A 16,031-nucleotide genomic window follows, 5' to 3' on the forward strand; every position below is an offset into this window, starting at 1 on the left:
ATTCTGAATTATATAATGAAGTTGAACAAATTATTTGCATCATAATATTTAACAGCAACGATCAGGCAACAGTTAAGCAGACGAACAACAGTGAGCTTGTTAAGTGGTAAGTGTAAGCTAAGTTAGCTAGCTATTCAATGGGGTTTATGTACAGCTAGTGCTTTTCCATTTCATAAGGTTCCTTTTACAGCATTGCTGATGTAATGAACTGTTTATATATAATACTGTACATAAATACTAATATTTGTTTGCTTCATTTTTCAGTTTAATGAAGAAAACGTTCGCAGAGTTTTCCCACTAAAGAGGAGCAGTTTATTGAGGCAGATTTTGATAAAGAGAATGGGTGCCATACATCAGGTATTTTTAATAATGTTATTTGTGTAGTATTATTATTATTATTATTACTAATTTCTACACTTTTTTGCATCAGACCTCACATTAAATCAGGGATGAATCGAGAGATGTCGTCCTCTGTTGCTGGTTTATCTGTATGAATAAGAGGAAGAGCTCATTCAGGAGTGCAATGTAAGTGTCTCAAACTGTTTCAGATATTTATGATCTTCCGAAAACTGCATTTTATATTTTTGCATGCTTACAAAAAAATATATAGCTCAAGCATTACACTGTTGAATGCACTATTCCTTGTATAAACATGGTATGTTTTTATAAATGTCTGTACACTAGTATACATTTAAACACCCTGTCCATTATAAGTGAAAATACTTGTGTATTTGTGTCAGTCAGCAACATCTACTCAAACATTATGAAGAATTACTGTTCACAGAAATAAAAAGAAATGGTTTATTTCATTAATTTATTTCCTTAATGTGTTTTAGTAAACCTTAAACATTTGAAATGTACAACTGCATAATTTCAATATAATAAACGTAATGTTTATTTTACAGTGTGGGAATGCACAGAGAATTGCTGTCTGTCAGAGGGATGACCAACCATGAGGACTTCTGCATTGTCTTGGAGGATAAGTGAGTCATGGCTAGCCTGGAAAATCTAGAATTGCTGAACTGGATTTATACAAATATTCCACAAATTAAAATCACTTACAAAGAAACGAATATTAAGTTTGCAATACACAAATTCTGTCAAATATTGTCTAAAATGTGACTATTCCTACAAAGGAAAGTTGACAGGTCAGTTTTTTCCATGACATGGATAAAGGAACTTTTATCAGAGATTAACAATGCTGTAAATTTTATATAGATTTGTTTAACATATTGTACCATTTTGTTATCAGTGTAACATGTAATAAAATGATATTTGGCCTAAATGTATTGTGTATGCATTTCATTATACGTTATATATTTTACATTTGATGAATGAGTAATTTTCAGTAATAAATTTGAGTAAATGGTGATTTATTTGCATATATTATAAAAGCACATTCCACTAATAATATTAAATTCATCCTCTATCACTTAAAAAAACTAGTAATTTTCACATGATTCTTTCAAGTGGTTTTTGTTAAAAAAAATAAATGTGAGTAAATGGTGGTGGATTAGCTTAAATTATAAAAGCACATTCCGCTAATAATATTAAAATCTTCATTTATCACTCAAAACATTTAGTAATTTTCACATGATTCATTCAAGTGGTTTTTGCTAAAAAAATCAAGTCTTGAAATTTACTTAAAAATAATACGTGCAATAGTGTTACCACAATTTTTTTTTTGTAAATAGCACATAAGATTTTTTACAGTGTATTGCGACTATAAATTTTAAATGGAAATGTATTTTTTAAAATTGCACACTAAAATATACAACACTATTACTGCAAATTAGTTATAACTGAAGTCAAATCGCTGAGTGACACTAAAATATTACTATATATGCCAATGTCTTCACCTTCCCTTTAAGACAAGACCTGTTTATCACATGGTATGGATATTGCTAATGTTGAAGTTGTGCAGAAAAGTGGTGATATTTCAGATCGCTATTTAATCGTGTTTTGTGAGTTGATAAGTCTACAAAATTATTTTCTATTCCTAAATATGGTAGAACAATCACCGCTAGCACTAAAGATCACTGTCAGTAATCTACCGGATCTTTCTAATCTCCTTAGCATTCCAGGCAGCCCATAAGAGCTCAACGCTGCAACTGAAGCTATTGATTCTGTCCTTTCTAGCACGTTAGACATAGTTGCTCCATTACACGTCAAAGAGATTAGGGAAACAATCTGACGCCATGCCACAATGAGCACACACATGCCTTAAAACAGCCCAGAAAATAGAACGGATATGGAAATCAAAACTAGAGGTTTTTTCGTCTGGCCTGGAAAGAGAGTACACTTTAGAAAAGCTTTAAAGTCTGCCAGATCTGCGTTTCAACTTTAATAGAAGAAAATAAACACAACCCTATGGTCCTGTTTAACACGGGACCCAATCTAAATAAAAATAAAGCATCAACATGCATTTCTCAACATGGCAGTAATCTTAACTTTCACATGCAAGATTGATCATATCAGAGATCAAATAAGCCCCATCAAATCTGCCTCCTGCAGCATAGTCCCAATTAGAGCACTGTAGACCGTTAATGGATAAACTTCAAACTCTTTCTGCAGTAGGTGAGGAACAACTGTCTAAACTCAAATTTGTCCAATTCAACATCTATGCTCGATCCTATACCGACCAAATTATTAAAACTATTGTTTTCAGAAGTTTCTGAACCTGTAAACGTTTTGAATTCATCCCTACTTTTAGGATGCGTTCTTAACTCTTTTAAACTAGCTGTCATTAAGCCTCTTACTAAAACTACAGTTCGATCCAAAAGAACTAGTAAATTATAGACCCTTTTCTATCAAAGATGCTAGAAAAAGCTGTATTTGCTCAACTATGTTCCTCCTTACAAAGAAACAATATTTGTGAAATTTCAATCTGGATTTACAGCATTTCATAGTGCAGAAACGGCACTCCTTAGAGCTACAAATGACCTCCTCCTGGCGTCTGATCGTGGTTTCACTTCTCTCTTAGTGTTATTGGACCTCACTGCTGCATTTGATACAATCGATCATAATATTCTCCCTTGATAGTCTTGAAAATTATGTTGGATTTACAAGAGCTGCATTGGCCTGGTTCAGGTCTGATCTATCTGAACGTTATCAATTTGTATTGATTAATGAAGAGGCATTATACAGATCAAAAGTACACTGAGGCACATCTGGTAAGCGTTTCTCTCCTCAGGGTTTTGTTTGACTGTATGCTTCGGTACATCTGGTAAGCGTTTCTCTTCTCAGGGTTTGGTTTGACCGTGCGCTCGGGCACATCTAGTAAGCGTTTCTCTTCTCAGGGTTTTGTTTGACTTTATGCTTCGGTACATCTGGTAAGGGTTTCTGTCCTCAGGGTTTTGTTTGACTGTATGCTTCGGTACATTTGGTAAGCGTTTCTCTTCTCAGGGTTTGGTTTTACCGTACTCTCGGTACATCTAGTAAGCGTTTCTCTTCTCAGGGTTTTGTTTGACTGCACGCTCGGGTACATCTAGTAAGCATTTAGTTTGACTGACTGTACGCTCGGGCACATCTAGTAAGAGTTTCTTTACTCAGGGTTTTGTTTGACTACCCTCGGGCAAATCTAGTAAGTGTTTCTCTCCTCAACGTTTTGTTTGACTACACTTCGGTACATCTGGTAAGCGTTTCTTTTCTCAGGGTTTGGTTTGACTGTACGCTTCGGTACATCTGGTAAGCGTTTCTGTCCTCAGGGTTTTGTTTGACTGTATGCTTCGGTACATCTGGTAAGTGTTTCTCTTCTCAGGGTTTTGTTTGACCGTACGCTTCGGTACATCTGGTAAGTGTTTCTCTTAGGGTTTTGTTTGACTGTACGCTCGGGCACATCTAGTAAGCGTTTCTCTCCTCAACGTTTTGTTTGACTACACTTCGGTATATCTGGTAAGCGTTTCTCTTCTCAGGGTTTTGTTTGACTGTACGCTTCGGTACATCTGGTAAGTGTTTCTCTTCTCAGGGTTTTGTTTGACCGTACGCTCTGGCACATTTGGTAAGTATTTCACTCATCAGGGCCCGTTTTAGATCATGCGTTTTTTTTTTTTTTTTTTTTTTTTTTTTTTCATTCTAATTGGTGCAAATAATCTTAAACTTTACTTTTTTTTTTTTTTTTATATATAAAAGAATCAAATTAAGTGAAGATCACATGGTTCCCAGAATTTAATTTCCGTTTAGATCAAATTTGCAGAGATTAATTTGAGTCACTCAAAGGTTGCAGAGTAGGACTCTAGTACATTAGCAGAGATTTATGATCTTGTTTTCAGTTTAACTTGATCTACCATTTTGAGTGCAGGTAAGGACCTGTTGAGCTGCAGAGAAGCTTTGCCTGGAGGTCCTGGATCTGCAAGCTCATTTCTGGGAATGGAGCTGTTTAAGCTACCCTGTTGGCATTCACTTATCTAGGGTACCGTGGACTGTGTACAGAAGAATGCAAGGTTCTCCTTCACTTTCAATCTTTCAGATCTCCACTCAGAATAGCATTGCCCCCTATGATACTCATTTGGACTGATCATTAGCTTCCATCTATCATCCTAAATTATTAAAGATATGTCAAATGTTTCTGTTGTTTGTCAGGTTCCTGTTTTTTAAAAATATTTTAATGCCAATAAACATCAGCTGTCATATTCTGTGGTGGTCAACATCATAAAGATGGAGATCCTGAAGAGTGGCGTCAGGAACCTGATCGAAATCAAACTTAAGAACCATCCATGTAACGACATATATTAGTGGTTCATTAATCTTTGTTCTGAATAAATGGTTATGCTGTGAACAAACTGCTTTTAATTACTGCGGTGTTTACTGTGGGTGTTCTAGGTTTCTCTGTGCTGACACTAATGAATTTTTCTGCGCATTTCGCACACCAATCACTACAGACAACACTAATACTTGTGGTTTATATTGTCATTTTATTATTTGTCTATATTTATTGTGGATCAGGAGCTGGAGGAGGTCACGCTTTGCAGAAAGATCGTGGATCTGGGAGTGGAGTTGCAGTTTGAGCAGGACACAGTGGAGAAGCTTTACCTGGAGGTCCTGGATCTGCAAGCTGAGTTCTTGGATTTGTAGACCGGCGTTATCCACTGGGCTGAGGCTTGTTCATCAGAGGTACGTTTGCAGAATGATGTTGATGCTCCAATCAGCTCAACTGTGTCTTCCTCTCCACAGGACCAGGTGTTTACTCCAGTACAGGGGTACCGTGGATCATGTGTGAAGCAGAAGGCGAGGGTTTCCTCCAGCCTTCCCAGATCCCAACCTAGAACATTTGCCCCTCAGATGTAATGGGACTGAACATTGGTGACTAGTTTGGCAAATCTGTAATCCACTAAAGGTAAGGTGTGTGTGTGTGTGTGTGTGTGTGTGTGTGTGTGTGTGTGTGTGTGTGTGTGTCTGTCTTGTCTTCCTGGTGGTTGTGTTAATGGTTTCTGCAGGTCCTTGCAATGCTGAGCTGTAAGCACTGGAGCTGTTCTGCAGTGTTGAAGATCTGGTTGCAGCAGATGGAGGTCCTGAAGAGGGGAATCCAGGAGTCTGATCGAGACTCTGCAGATTGTTTCAGGACTGCTTTATTGCTGAAGACACATGGTTTAGTAGACATTTCTCTAAATTAATATACTGGTATAAAAGAACAAACTGCTTTATATTATCTAATGTTTTCTGTGAGTGTTCTAGGCGTAATGCTGATTGTTTACTGTCCAGCAGATCTGGATCTGAACCCCTGTTGCACGACATCTCCAGGATGCTTCATAATATCTGACTCTAGTTAATTCACAACAATGTAAGTGCGCACACTGCACTACAGACAGCAGTAATGCTGTTTTATTTTGTTCACAAATACTGGTCTAGATTTTTGATTGCAGGTGGGGGCTCAAGCTGCAGTTGGAGCAGGAATCAGTGGAGAAACTTTGCCTGGAGGTCCTGGATTGCAAGCTCAGTTCTTAGATTTGAGTTTTGCCTGATGAACTGGGCTGATGTTTGCTTATAAGGTAAGTTTTGTGGAATTATGTTTATACTACAATCAACTCAACTCTGTCTTCCTCTGCACAGGTTCAGTACATGTCCTACCCAGGTGTTTGCTACAGTGCTGGGGCCCTGTAGACCATGCGATTAAGCAGAAGGCAAGGTTCTCTGCAACTGCCAGCTTTCCAGATCTCCACCCTGAACCGTTTGGCTCCCTCCGAGACTGACTATAACTAATCATTGACCACTCCATCTGGCATATCTGGGCTAATTCCATTGAAGGTCAATCAAAAACTTGTTTCCTAATGCTTGTCGTAATCTCTTTTGTTAATGTTTTTTGCAGAGCCAGAGTTAAACTCCTGTCAGTCATCATCCCCAGGAGACTTCACGCTACGTGAATAAGTAAATTTCTGTGTGCATTTCACACACTCTGAACACTACACAGACCCAGTAATTTAAATTTTTAAGTTTTCCTTTTATTGTCTTTTGTAGTGTGGGTGAGGAGCTCGAGGATGTGAAGCTTTGCTGGAAGATCATTGAACTGCGAGTGGAGCTGCAGTTGGAGTACGAAGCAGTGTAAGTTTTCCCTGGAGTTCCTGGATCTTCACGCTCAATTCTTTTGATTGTAGACTAGTTTGATCTACTGGGCTGATGCTTTTTCATCTGAAGCAAGTCTGCAGAATGATGTTGATGCTCCAACACAGACAAAGCTTAAGTGTCTTCCTCTGCACAGGCCCAGGTGTTCACATCAGTGCTGGGGTACCATGAAACTTATGCAGCAGAAGGCAAGGGTCTCCTTCCAGATCCCCACCTTGAACTGGTTTGCCCCCTCGCATGTAAGGGTACTGAACATTGACGACTAGATTGGCACATCTGTGCGCCACTAAAGGTAAGGGGTGTGCGTTCCTTTTTTTACTGGTGGTTGTGTTAATGTTTCTGCAGGTCCCTGCAATGCTAAACTGTAAGCATTAGAGCTATTGTGCATTCAGTGTTGAAGATATGGTTGCAGCAGATGGAGGTCCTGAATAGGGGAATCCAGGAGTCTGATTGAGTCTGCAGATTGATCCAGACAAACACAACAAAGTGAGTGTGCGCACTGCACTACAGACAGCAGTAATACCTATGAATTTATGTATTTAATTCACTAATTCTGGTGTACCTTTTTTGAGTGCAGATGAAGACTCATCCAGCTGCTGGAGACAGTGGAGAAGCTTTGCCTGGAATTCCTGGATCTGCAAGCTCAGTTCTTGGATTTGAGTTTTGATTGAACTGGGCTAATGTGTGCTTGTCTGAGGTAAGTTTTGTGGAATGATGTTAATACTACAATCAGCTTGACTGTCTTCTTCTGCACAGGTCCAGTACATGGCCTGCCCAGGTGTTTCCTCCAGCACTGTGGTACTGTGGACCATGCGTCGAGCAGAAGGCAAGGTTCTCCGCAACTGCCAGCCTTCCAGATCTCCACCCTGAACTGCTTAGCCCCCTTTGAGACTGACTGTGACTCTAATCATTGGCTACTCTATCATCTGACATATCTGGGCTGATTCCATTGAAGGTGAGTGTCAAACTCTTTTCCTAATGCTTGTTGTAATATCTTTTGTTAATGTTTTCTGCAGAGCTGGAGTTAAACTCCTGTCAGTCATGATCTCCAGGAGTCTTCACATTACATGACTAAGTAAATTTCTCTGAACATTTCATGCACTCTGAACACTACACAGACCCAGTAATTAACATTTTTCAAAAATATATTTTCTTTTTTTTTAATGGTGTGCGTGAGAAGCTCGAGGTCGTGAAGCTTTATTGGAATATCATTGAACTGCGAGTGGAGCTGCTGTTGGAGTTGGAGGCAGAGGCTCCAATGAGCTCAACGGTGTCTTCCTCTGGACCGGCCCAGGTGTTCACACCAGTGCTGTGGTACCATGGAATGCATGCAACAGAAGGTGAGGGTCTCTCCTCCCAGCCTTCCATATCCACAGTTGGAACAGGTTTGCCTCTCAGGGGCCACCAAAGTGTGTATGTGTGTGTTCCCTGTTTTCCTGGTGGTCGTGTTAATGTTTCTGCAGGTCCCTGCAATGCTGAGCTGTAAGCCCTAGAGCTGTTCTGCATTCAATGTTGAAGATCTGGTTGCAGCAGATGGAGGTCCTGAAGAGGGGAATCCAGGAGTCTGATCGAGAGTCTGCAGATCTTTTCAGGACTGCTTATCGCTGAGGACACATGGTTTAGTAGACATTTCTCTAAATGAATATACTGGTATAAAAGAACAAACTGCTTTATATTATCTAATGTTTTCTGTGAGTGTTCTTGGCTATTAATAAGAAATTGATTTGGTCCTTTCTAGCATGTTAGACGTAGTTGCTTTTTTGCACTTCAAAGAGATTATGGAAAACAATCTGACATGGCACAATGAGCACACATGTGCCTTAAAGAAAGCAGCCCAGAAATTGGAACGGATATGGAAGAAATCATCTTTCTTTCAAATTTTTTGATCTGGCCTGGAAAGAGAGTACACTTAACTTTAGAAAAGCTTTAAAGTCGGCCAGATCTGCTTTTTCAACTTTAATAAAAGAAAATAAACACAACCCTATGGTCCTGTTTAACACGGGACCCAATCTAAATAAAAATAAAGCATCAACATGCATTTCTCAACATGGCAGTAATCTTTGAACTTTCACATGCAAGATTGATCATATCAGAGATCAAATAAGCCCCATCAAATCTGCCTCCTGCAGCATAGTCCCAATTAGAGCACTGTAGACCGTTAATGGATAAACTTCAAACTCTTTCTGCAGTAGGTGAGGAACAACTGTCTAAACTCAAATTTGTCCAATTCAACATCTATGCTCGATCCTATACCGACCAAATTATTAAAACTATTGTTTTCAGAAGTTTCTGAACCTGTAAACGTTTTGAATTCATCCCTACTTTTAGGATGCGTTCTTAAATCTTTTAAACTAGCTGTCATTAAGCCTCTTACTAAAACTACAGTTCGATCCAAAAGAACTAGTAAATTATAGACCCTTTTCTATCAAAGATGCTAGAAAAAGCTGTATTTGCTCAACTATGTTCCTCCTTACAAAGAAACAATATTTGTGAAACTTCAATCTGGATTTACAGCATTTCATAGCGCAGAAACGGCACTCCTTAGAGCTACAAATGACCTCCTCCTGGCGTCTGATCGTGGTTTCACTTCTCTCTTAGTGTTATTGGACCTCACTGCTGCATTTGATACAATCGATCATAATATTCTCCCTTGATAGTCTTGAAAATTATGTTGGATTTACAAGAGCTGCATTGGCCTGGTTCAGGTCTGATCTATCTGAACGTTATCAATTAGTATCAGTTAATGAAGAGGTATTATACAGATCAGAAGTACACTGAGGCACATCTAGTAAGCGTTTCTCTCCTCAACGTTTTGTTTGACTACACTTCGGTACATCTGGTAAGCATTTCTCGTCTCAGGGTTTTGTTTGACTTTATGCTTCGGTACATTTGGTATGTGTTTCTCTTCTCAGGGTTTGGTTTTACCGTACTCTCGGGCACATCTAGTAAGTTTCTTTCCTCAGGGTTTTGTTTGACCGTACGCTCGGGCAAATCTAGTAAGTGTTTCTCTCCTCAACGTTTTGTTTGACTAAACTTCGGTACATCTGGTAAGCGTTTCTCTTCTCAGGGTTTTGTTTGACTGTATGCTTCGGTACATCTGGTAAGCGTTTCTCTTCTCAGGGTTTTGTTTGACTGTATGCTTCGGTACATCTGGTAAGCGTTTCTGTCCTCAGGGTTTTGTTTGACTGTACGCTTCGGTACATCTGGTAAGTGTTTCTCTTAGGGTTTTGTTTGACTGTACGCTCGGGCACATCTAGTAAGCGTTTTGTTTGACTGACTGTACGCTCGGGCACATCTAGTAAGAGTTTCTTTCCTCAGGGTTTTGTTTGACTGTACGCTCGGGCAAATCTAGTAAGTGTTTCTCTCCTCAACGTTTTGTTTGACTACACTTCGGTACATCTGGTAAGTGTTTTGCTTCTCAGGGTTTTGTTTGACTGTACGCTTCGGTACATCTGGTAAGTGTTTCTCTTCTCAGGGTTTTGTTTGACCGTACGCTCTGGCACATTTAGTAAGTATTTCATTCATCAGGGCCCATTTTAGATCATGCTTTTTTTTTTTTTTTTTTTTTTTTTTTCATTCTAATTGGTGCAAATAATCTTAAACTTTACTTTTTTTTTTTTTTATATAAAAGAATCAAATTAAGTGAAGATCACATGGTTCCTAGAATTTAATTTCCGTTTAGATCAAATTTGCAGAGATTAATTTGAGTCACTCAAAGGTTGCAGAGTAGGACTCCATGCCATTTTACATTAGCAGAGATTTATGATCTTGTTTTCAGTTTAACTTGATCTACCATTTTGAGTGCAGGTAAGGACCTGTTGAGCTGCAGAGAAGCTTTGCCTGGAGGTCCTGGATCTGCAAGCTCATTTCTGGGAATGGAGCCGTTTTAAGCTACCCTGTTGGCATTCACTTATCTAGGGTACCGTGGACTGTATACAGAAGAATGCAAGGTTCTCCTTCACTTTCAATCTTTCAGATCTCCACTCAGAATAGCATTGCCCCCTATGATACTCATTTGGACTGATCATTAGCTTCTATCATCTGGCCTAAATTATTAGATATGTCAAATGTTTCTGATGTTTGTCAGGTTCCTGTTTTTTAAAAATATTTTAATGCCAATAAACATCAGCTGTCATATTCTGTGGTGGTCAACATCATAAAGATGGAGATCCTGAAGAGTGGCGTCAGGAACCTGATCGAAATCAAACTTAAGAACCATCCATGTAACAACAAATATATTAGTGGTTCATTAATCTTTGTTCTGAATAAATGGTTATGCTGTGAACAAACTGCTTTTAATTACTGCGGTGTTTACTGTGGGCGTTCTATTCAATTCAATTCACCTTTATTTGTATAGCGCTTATACAATGTAGATTGTGTCAAAGCAGCTTCACATAAAAGGTCACAGTAAATAGGAACAGTGTAGTTCAGTTTGTAGTGTTTAAGTTCAGTTCAGTTGAGCTCAGTTCAGTGTGGTTTAATAATCACTACTGAGAGTCCAAATATTGAAGAGCAAATCCAACGATGCGCAGCTCTACAGATCCTGAACCATGCAAGCCAGTGGAGACAGCGGAGAGGGAAAAAAAAAAAAACTTCACTAAAGGCGGAAGTGAAGAAAAAAAACCTTGAGAGAAACCAGGCTCAGTTGGGCACGATCAGTTTAATTTCTCCGCTGGCCAAACGTCTTGTGCAGAGCTGCAGTCTCAGTGGCGGAGGCTGGAAGCTGGCCTCAGCGAAGACTCGTCTGTCTCTGGAGCGTCATAGGGAACAGTCTCATGTTCTCCACTCTTCCATGACCATCGCAGTAGTTGTTCAGGATTCGGCCAGGTCCAGGATATGGAAACCTTGGGATCATCTCGTCGTTGGTCTTGGATCGAATCAGTGACTCTGCATAGTCTGAGGGCCTCGGGAAGAGTATCCCCAGGTGGAAATGGAGAATAAAGAAAATAATTAGCGTAGCTGATGTTCACAGTGTATATCAGCAAGATGCATAACCTGTGTGGAAGCCCCCTAAGTGGTGCGCTGAGTGTATGCTTTACTGAACAGATAGGTCTTTAATCTAGTTTTGAATTGGGAGAGTGTGTCTGAGCCTCGGACGTTATCAGGAAGGCTATTCCAGAGTTTAGGAGCTATAAATGAGAAGGCTCGACCTCCTTTACTCGACTTTGCTATTCTAGGTACTACCAGAAGCCCTGAGTTTTGAGATCTTAAAGAGCGAGTTGGATTGTAGCGAGACAGAAGATTGGTTAGATAAGCAGGAGCTAGATTATTTAAAGCTTTATATGTAAGAAGCAATATTTTAAATTCAATACGAAACTTAACAGGCAGCCAGTGTAAGGAGGATAAAATTGGGGTGATGTGATCAAATTTTCTAGACCTGGTTAGAACTCTGGCAGCTGCATTTTGTAGTAATTGAAGTTTGTTAATAGAGGATGCTGGGCAGCCAGCAAACAGAGCATTACAGTAGTCCAGCCTAGAAGTCATAAAAGCATGGACTAGCTTTTCTGCATCTGAGATGAATAGCATACTTCGTAACTTAGCTATATTTCTCAGATGAAAGAAAGCAGTTTTTGTGACATGGGATATATGATTTTTAAAAGTTAAATTGCTGTCTAATATGACACCCAGATCTTTTATAGTAGAACTAACGCTAACTTTGTATCCCTCTAATTGTAGGTCGAGTTGTGAGATCTGCTGCTAGGTTTCTCTGTGCTGACACTAATGAATTTTTCTGCGCATTTCGCACACCAATCACTACAGACAACACTAATACTTGTGGTTTATATTGTCATTTTATTATTTGTCTATATTTATTGTGGATCAGGAGCTGGAGGAGGTCACTCTTTGCAGAAAGATCGTGGATCTGGGAGTGGAGTTGCAGTTTGAGCAGGACACAGTGGAGAAGCTTTACCTGGAGGTCCTGGATCTGCAAGCTGAGTTCTTGGATTTGTAGACTGGCGTTATCCACTGGGCTGAGGCTTGTTCATCAGAGGTAAGTTTGCAGAATGATGTTGACGCTCCAATCAGCTCAACTGTGTCTTCCTCTCCACAGGACCAGGTGTTTACTCCAGTTCAGGGGTACCGTGGATCATGTGTGAAGCAGAAGGCGAGGGTTTCCTCCAGCCTTCCCAGATCCTAACCTAGAACATTTGCCTGTAATCCACTAAAGGTAAGGTGTGTGTGTGTGTGTGTGTGTGTGTGTGTGTGTTCCTTGTCTTCCTGGTGGTTGTGTTAATGGTTTCTGCAGGTCCTTGCAATGCTGAGCTGTAAGCACTGGAGCTGTTCTGCAGTGTTGAAGATCTGGTTGCAGCAGATGGAGGTCCTGAAGAGGGGAATCCAGGAGTCTGATCGAGACTCTGCAGATTGTTTCAGGACTGCTTTATTGCTGAAGACACATGGTTTAGTAGACATTTCTCTAAATTAATATACTGGTATAAAAGAACAAACTGCTTTATATTATCTAATGTTTTCTGTGAGTGTTCTAGGCGTAATGCTGATTGTTTACTGCCCAGCAGATCTGGATCTGAACCCCTGTTGCACGACATCTCCAGGATGCTTCATAATATCTGACTCTAGTTAATTCACAACAATGTAAGTGCGCACACTGCACTACAGACAGCAGTAATGCGGTTTTATTTTATTCACAAATACTGGTCTAGATTTTTGATTGCAGGTGGGGGCTCAAGCTGCAGTTGGAGCAGGAATCAGTGGAGAAACTTTGCCTGGAGGTCCTGGATTGCAAACTCAGTTCTTGGATTTGAGTTTTGCCTGATGAACTGGGCTGATGTTTGCTTATAAGGTAAGTTTTGTGGAATTATGTTTATACTACAATCAACTCAACTCTGTCTTCCTCTGCACAGGTTCAGTACATGTCCTACCCAGGTGTTTGCTCCAGTGCTGGGGCCCTGTAGACCATGCGATAAGCAGAAGGCAAGGTTCTCTGCAACTGCCAGCTTTCCAGATCTCCACCCTGAACCGTTTGGCTCCCTCCGAGACAGACTATAACTAATCATTGACCACTCCATCTGGCATATCTGGGCTAATTCCATTGAAGGTCAATCAAAAACTTGTTTCCTAATGCTTGTCGTAATATCTTTTGTTAATGTTTTTTGCAGAGCCAGAGTTAAACTCCTGTCAGTCATCATCCCCAGGAGACTTCACACTACGTGAATAAGTAAATTTCACACACTCTGAACACTACACAGACCCAGTAACTTAAATTTTTATGTTTTCCTTTTGTCTTTTATAGTGTGGGTGAGGAGCTCGAGGATGTGAAGCTTTGCTGGAAGATCATTGAACTGCGAGTGGAGCTGCAGTTGGAGTACGAAGCAGTGTAAGTTTTCCCTGGAGTTCCTGGATCTTCACGCTCAGTTCTTTTGAGTGTAGAATAGTTTGATCTACTGGGCTGATGCTTTTTTATCTGAAGCAAGTCTGCAGAATGATGTTGATGCTCCAACACAGACAAAGCTTAAGTGTCTTCCTCTGCACAGGCCCAGGTGTTCACATCAGTGCTGGTGTACCATGAAACTTATGCAGCAGAAGGCAAGGGTCTCCTTCCAGATCCCCACCTTGAACTGGTTTGCCCCCTCGCATGTAAGGGTACTGAACATTGACGACTAGATTGGCACATCTGTGCGCCACTAAAGGTAAGGGGTGTGCGTTCCTTTTTTTACTGGTGGTTGTGTTAATGTTTCTGCAGGTCCCTGCAATGCTAAACTGTAAGCATTAGAGCTATTGTGCATTCAGTGTTGAAGATATGGTTGCAGCAGATGGAGGTCCTGAATAGGGGAATCCAGGAGTCTGATTGAGTCTGCAGATTGATCCAGACAAACACAACAAAGTGAGTGTGCGCACTGCACTACAGACAGCAGTAATACCTATGAATTTATGTATTTAATTCACTAATTCTGGTGTACCTTTTTTGAGTGCAGATGAAGACTCATCCAGCTGCAGGAGACAGTGGAGAAGCTTTGCCTGGAATTCCTGGATCTGCAAGCTCAGTTCTTGGGTTTGAGTTTTGATTGAACTGGGCTAATGTGTGCTTGTCTGAGGTAAGTTTTGTGGAATGATGTTAATACTACAATCAGCTTGACTGTCTTCTGCACAGGTCCAGTACATGGCCTGCCCAGGTGTTTCCTCCAGCGCTGTGGTACTGTGGACCATGCGTCGAGCAGAAGGCAAGGTTCTCCACAACTGCCATCCTTCCAGATGTCCACCCTGAACTGCTTGGCCCCCTTTGAGACTGACTGTGACTCTAATCATTGGCTATTCTATCATCTGACATATCTGGGCTGATTACATTGAAGGTGAGTGTCAAACTCTTTTCCTAATGCTTGTTGTAATATCTTTTGTTAATGTTTTCTGCAGAGCTGGAGTTAAACTCCTGTCAGTCATGATCTCCAGGAGTCTTCACATTACATGACTAAGTAAATTTCTCTGAACATTTCATGCACTCTGAACACTACACAGACCCAGTAATTAACATTTTTCAAAAATATATTTTCTTTTTTTTTAATGGTGTGCGTGAGAAGCTCGAGGTCGTGAAGCTTTATTGGAATATCATTGAACTGCGAGTGGAGCTGCTGTTGCAGTTGGAGGCAGAGGCTCCAATGAGCTCAACGGTGTCTTCCTCTGGACAGGCCCAGGTGTTCACACCAGTGCTGTGGTACCATGGAATGCATGCAACAGAAGGTGAGGGTCTCTCCTCCCAGCCTTCCATATCCACACTTGGAACAGGTTTGCCTCTCAGGGGCCACCAAAGTGTGTATGTGTGTGTGTGTGTGTGTTCCTTTGTCTTGGTGGTCGTGTTAATGTTTCTGCAGGTCCCTGCAATGCTGACCTGTAAGCCCCAGAGCTGTTCTGCATTCAATGTTGAAGATCTGGTTGCAGCAGATGGAGGTCCTGAAGAGGGGAATCCAGGAGTCTGATCGAGAGTCTGCAGATCTTTTCAGGACTGCTTATCGCTGAGGACACATGGTTTAGTAGACATTTCTCTAAATGAATATACTGGTATAAAAGAACAAACTGCTTTATATTATCTAATGTTTTCTGTGAGTGTTCTCGGCTATTAATAAGAAATTGATTCGGTCCTTTCTAGCATGTTAGACGTAGTTGCTTTTTTGCACTTCAAAGAGATTATGGAAAACAATCTGACATGGCACAATGAGCACACATGTGCCTTAAAGAAAGCAGCCCAGAAATTGGAACGGATATGGAAGAAATCATCTTTCTTTCAAATTTTTTGATCTGGCCTGGAAAGAGAGTACACTTAACTTTAGAAAAGCTTTAAAGTCGGCCAGATCTGCTTTTTCAACTTTAATAAAAGAAAATAAACACAACCCTATGGTCCTGTTTAACACGGGACCCAATCTAAATAAAAATAAAGCATCAACATGCATTTCTCAACATGGCAGTAATCTTTGAACTTTCACATGCAAGATTGATCATATCAGAGATCAAATAAGCCCCATCAA

The 16,031-nt window shown here is 40.3% G+C and overlaps 1 long non-coding RNA gene across 1 annotated transcript; it reads left to right on the forward strand.

Annotated features, from left to right (window-relative positions):
- The first annotated feature begins 226 nt into the window (after window positions 1-226).
- On the forward strand, window positions 227-1,155 carry LOC130234436 (uncharacterized). The gene is made up of 3 exons (XR_008838313.1): window positions 227-357; window positions 431-525; window positions 906-1,155. It is a non-coding gene; the product is annotated as an uncharacterized LOC130234436 (long non-coding RNA).
- The last annotated feature ends 14,876 nt before the right edge of the window (window positions 1,156-16,031 follow it).

The sequence above is a fragment of the Danio aesculapii genome, chromosome 9 (genome assembly GCF_903798145.1).
Source record: "Danio aesculapii chromosome 9, fDanAes4.1, whole genome shotgun sequence".
Taxonomy (NCBI): Eukaryota; Metazoa; Chordata; class Actinopteri; order Cypriniformes; family Danionidae; genus Danio; species Danio aesculapii.